This window comes from Pipistrellus hanaki (genome assembly GCF_964339955.1).
Source record: "Pipistrellus hanaki genome assembly, chromosome: 2".
NCBI lineage: Eukaryota > Metazoa > Chordata > Mammalia > Chiroptera > Vespertilionidae > Pipistrellus > Pipistrellus hanaki.
Genome location: NC_140504.1, coordinates 108,375,286 through 108,380,936, shown reverse-complemented (window position 1 = coordinate 108,380,936; position 5,651 = coordinate 108,375,286).

Sequence of the window (5,651 nt, the reverse complement as noted above, 5' to 3'; positions counted from 1 at the left end):
GGCATCTGAGCAGGTGCTTTAATTTTTCTTCAATGTAAATTGCTGCTATGGCTCCAAGGCTCCTTTCCAATGACAAATATAAATCTTAATTGTCTTCTCCACAAATATTAATAAGAAAAAAACTTAGCCATCTGAAATCATACTTAACATACCTCAACTGCTATATATTATTGGGGTTTTTGCCTTACTTGTACCTGTCTCATGGCTGACATTTTAAAATGAAACTATCAGGTCTCTGGTTACATCTGTGTTGTGTATGTACTAGTATGTCTACCTCTGAAGGATATTACCAAAATTGGTATGTAAAATGCTGTCTAAAAAATAAATAAGTAAATAAAATTTAAAAAATAAATAAAATAAAATGCTCTGTCTAATTGGCTTAAAGGAATTAAGCACTTATATGAAAGTTCTTTAAAATATAATATAAACTAAGCCAAATACTTTATAGGATCACATAATCTGGAAAAATACTTGATACTGGAGCTGGTTTGTATTTAGTGTGGCTAAATAGACATGTCTTTGTGGATATCAACATTAAGTATAATACTTTTATTCTATCTAGGTTTATTTGTTAAATGAGTTCATGTTACTTCTATTGCAAAATTTGTCAGAATAACTTTGTATGATGAAATTTTTATAACTAACCTATCCATGATTGTTAAAATAAAGTAAATCAGGGTGAATGAAAGTAGGATGAAAGGTTGTTTTTAGTTGTAACTTTTTAGTAATAACTGTATGTGTTATAGTATTTGTACTGAAAAATAGTTTCTCAAAGTCTTTTAGTACCTTGAAACTTTACTGTTAAATTAAATGATGAATAGTCATTGAACATCTAGATCATTTCCAAATAAGATAAAATATTGAAACATTAACTGCTAAATAAGTCTTGGTTTACCTACTTTTGACTTCTTATGACAGATAAACTAAAAGGTAAATTTGGATGTGTTAATGAATATATATAAATGAGATAATAGGAGTAACAATGGTAAAAGAAGGTATAAAGTATGAAAATGCATTTCTGAGGACACTTTTAAAAAATGATTTATCTTATTTCTGAATGAGTAAGAAGAGACAAAATAGGGGCAAGGTAAGTTGTGAAAAAAATTATAACAAAAAATCTTGAAAAAGAAAATGTGATATGATCAAGCTAAATAAGATAAAGTAAATTTAGTTAAATTAAGTGAACTTAAATATTAAAAGAAAACTTATACAAAATTAGAGCTTTTTTTTTTTTTTTTTTTTCCTGTTAAAAAGACAAAGTTGTCCTGTATGTGAAATATGCTGGCAACCATACTTTGGTAAAAACTGCTGTTTGAATTTTAAACCTGCTAAGGCGATTTTCCTGTGCCTGGGACCATAACCTTTGGAGATTAACCACTGAGCTCTGCTTCTCCAAGATAGGGCACATTCCAATGTCCAGCAGGATGTGACTGGGAATGACCCTGCGGGCTGACCCTAGTTTTTAGAATATAATCTTTAGGATTTAGAATTCAGAACAAAGAAAAATTCCTGTGGATTGAACTGTTGCAGAGTTCCCGAGCGGTCTGACAGTGCAGGGGGAGAGTTTGGAGAGACTTGCTTTGTTCATGATGGGCTTAGGGAGGATGAATTCAAATTCTAAACAAGGTTGCAGGCAGAACTTCCTTTTTTTTTTTTTTTTTTTTTTTTTTTATTAGAACCAGTCCTATGTGCACTTAGTGGTTATATCGATGCTGGCCTTGAAAACAATACAGTTCTATCCAATTGAAAAAGTGCACCTGGCATGGTATTCAGATTGTGGGCATATTTGGTCTCTGGCCTACAAGGTCAGACAGCTAAGTTTATCTTCATCATTCTTCAAACAGGCTAAAGCAACATTTTATCTAGGAAGAACAGCAGAAAATTCCAAACAACAGTTCATTGCAAAATAGGGGTTTTCCTTCTCAGAACCTTTAAAAAGAACTACCTGCCCCTGAAGCAGTGCAGTCATGTGGAGTTCGCCTGCGTGTGGTTTCTTGCAGCTGTCCTGGACAGATATTTCAATAAATCTTTGCCTGCTTTTTTTTAATAAATCATCAGCCTCCGGTGGTATTATTTTGAATCCAGGGTTCAACCCCACAACAGTATGCTCTCAATAAGAGATTATAAAGAGAATGCAAAGATTTTGTGGTTTATTAAAATTATTCCCTGTGCTCTGTATTATTAGGTTTTTGAGAACTTAGATAAACCAAGTCTTTTTTAAAATTAAAAGAACTAAATTTTGCTTAAAACCATTCAACTTTCTGTATTTGCCTAGTCTTTTTCACTATTATTAAATTGATAACTAAGTATTGTTTCACAGTGATCTATTGATACTAGGAATTGGCGCTAGGACTTTCATTGTGGGTTCTTGTTCTACAAAGTTTGAAGAATAAAATTTGCGACTAAAAGATTATAGGCACAAGTCTGGAAGTTTATTGCAAGCATATACAAACTCCCCCGGGAAGGGTCTCCAAATGGGAAAACCTGCTCTGTCTCTCTAAAATGGGGAAAACATAATTCTCTGAGTGTCTTTGTTCATCCCAGTTTCTAATTGCTTCCTCATATTATATGCTCCCCTTCCCCACTGCTTTCCCTCAGGGAATCAGTTTCAAAGTTTCAAAGCTCAGCTAGTGCCCCCTCTTCTTCTCATCATCTTGTAACATTCCTCCCTCCTCTGTGGATGTAGGATAAACAATCCTGGGGCTTAGAGCTGTCTCTGCCAGGTATGGTATGTCTTCCTCTCCCATGGAACCCGTTCCCTAAAACTGCCTTTCCTGTCTCTAAATTCCTTTCACTATGATTTTATTAACCACGTGTTTTAAAACTTTTGACATGCTTAACAAACTTCTAAAAATTCAAATAGCTTCTTCTTAACCTAACAATAACTTTGAGATTTTTTTCAGAAGGTCCTTTGAACTCTTTAAAGGAAATGTGTTTCTCTCTCTCTCTCTTTGTAAAAGGGGGGTGTTAAGCTAAGTAAACATATTGATGTGTTAAATTCACATGGGAAGCATTGGCAATTAAAAAATAATAATGTATTTGTATGTAAATATTTTTATTAAAATAAATGTTCTAGAAAGTATATAAAACCTCTGAGAAACCACAATGTCCTGTATATTTTCATTTGCAAATTTAGTTATCTGAACATATTATATGTTGCAGAGAAAAGCACATTTCTTTGTCAATTTCATTGTAATCAAATCTTTAACCATGTAATTCTAAGCATTTACAGAGTCATTGTCTTACTCTGTTTCATTTTTCAAAAATGTTTCATACTTAATGAGATAATGAAGGGAGGACTGAACACCCTAAAGTACAGGATTCTGATAAACTTTCACATTATATCATTTAACTGGGTAAGAATAGGTAGCACTCTATGGAAAACTGAATTTGTAAAATTGCTAACAAAAGGTCAAGATCAACAAGAACAAATTACATGGAACTGAATGAACTGATGAGGATGATTATAATTTTTATGACTTTATTTGAAACATAAATAATCTGGTTCGTTAATCTTTTGTTTTCAAGATATAAAGACATCATTTCTCTTAAGCTACCTATGATTTATAGTAATTTGGTAAATTATACCATTGTGAGCAGAATTGAAACATTTTTGTTTCTCTCTTTGACTCCTCCAGAATTTGGAAACTATCAGTTTTCATGGTCATATTATTATTCTCATAGTGTTAATAAAAACCTGTTTTTTTTTGTTACAGGACCAATTGGAAACTATGAGAGACTTTGACTGAAATGTTGTATTTGAGAGAAACATGCATAGACCCAGATATGACAAGACAACTTTAAGGAATTAAGATTGACTTGTGAAAACTGATAAAACTCTTGGAAATAGCTGAAACTGGTTTGGCTCAGTGGATAGAGCATCGGCCTGCGGACTGAAGGGTTCCGGGTTCGATTCCGGTCAAGGGTATGTACCTTGGTTGCGGGCAAATCCCCAGTTTTGGGGGAGGGGGTGCAAGAGGCAGCTAATAGATGTTTGTCTCTCATCGATGTTTCTAACTTTCTATCCCTCTTCCTTCCTCTCTGTAAAAAAATCAATAAAATATATATTTTTTAAATTAAAAAAATAAAACTCTTGGAAATATAGACCTGGTACCTTGTTTATAGTGTTTTCAGTAGCCTTACCAAGTGAGGTTCCTGCCAGGAAGGTGCAGAAACCAAATATTGCAGGTGAAGTCTAGTGGCAAGTCCTCTCCTTAGCTTTTCTGGCCTTGGGAGGATATTTTAAACAATCTTTTTCTGGCCTTGGGAAGATTTTTAACAATCTGAGGATTCCTTATTAAAAAAAAAATGTCAGCAGAGCGGATTGAGAAGCCTGTATGTTTAATTACTATTCTTCCTGCTTTTATGTAAATAACATGCCACTTTTATTAAAAGTAAACTTATTTTACAAAGAAATTAGTCTAATTTGACTATCTTTGGTAAGATGAGGGTGATTTTACAAAGAATTATTTTTCAGTGATAAAACTTTGTGGATGTTAAACTCTAGTGTTTCTTATTACTTTTAAGGTTTTGTTCTTGAACGGAATCCTGAATTCTTCTAGTTCTTTTAATATCTGGCTACAACTCTCTAAACTAGCATTTCCAATTTTTCTTTCATTGTTTGACTTAGAATGTTTTTTTAAAAAAAATATATTCTATTGATTTTTTTACAGAGAGGAAGGGAGAGAGATAGAGAGCTAGAAACATCGATGAGAGAGAAACATCGACCAGCTGCCTCTTGCACACCCCCTACTGGGGATGTGCCCGCAACCAATGTACATGCCCTTGACCGGAATCGAACCTGGGACCTTTCAGTCTGCAGACTGACGTTCTACCGCTGAGCCAAACTGGCTTTGGCTTGACTTAGAATTTTTAAAACTAAAACTTTTCTTTTCCCAAAGCCATACAAGCTAAAGTGAGACAACTTGTTTTATTTATTTATTTATTTATTTATTTTAAAAATCCTTATTGTGGAAAGCATTACATAGGTCCCTTTCTTCTCCCCCAATGACTTCTTTCCCAGATCTTCACTACCCTATTGTCTGTGTCCACGGGGTATGCATAATGCATACAGTTCATTGGATGATCTCTTCCTATCCACCCACCCACCTCCATCTTTCCTCTGAGATTCGTTCAACAGTCTGTTCCATGCTTCTATGTCTCTGATCTATGCTGTTCACCAGATTATTTTGTTCATTAGATTCCACATACGAGTGAGATCATGTGATACTTTTCATTTTTGACTGGCTTATTTCTTTTGGCATAATACTCTCCAAGTCCATCCAGGCTGTTGTAAATGATAGACTTCTTTCTTTTGTACAGCTCCATAGTACTCCACTGTGTAAAACTACCACAGCTTTTTTTATCCACTTACCTGCTGATGGACATTTGGGCTGTTTCCAAATCTTAGCTATTTTAAATTGCGCTGCTATGAACATAGGGGTGAATATATTCGTTGATTGGTGTTTGTGATTTCTTAGGACATATTCCTAGAAGTGGGATCACTGGGTCAAATGGCAGTTCCATTGTTAATTTTTTGAGGAAACTTCATGCTGTCTTCCACAGTGGTTGCACCAGTCTGCATTCCCACCAGGAATGCAGGAGGGTTCTTTTTTCTCTACATCCTTGCCAGCACTTGTCATTTGTGATTT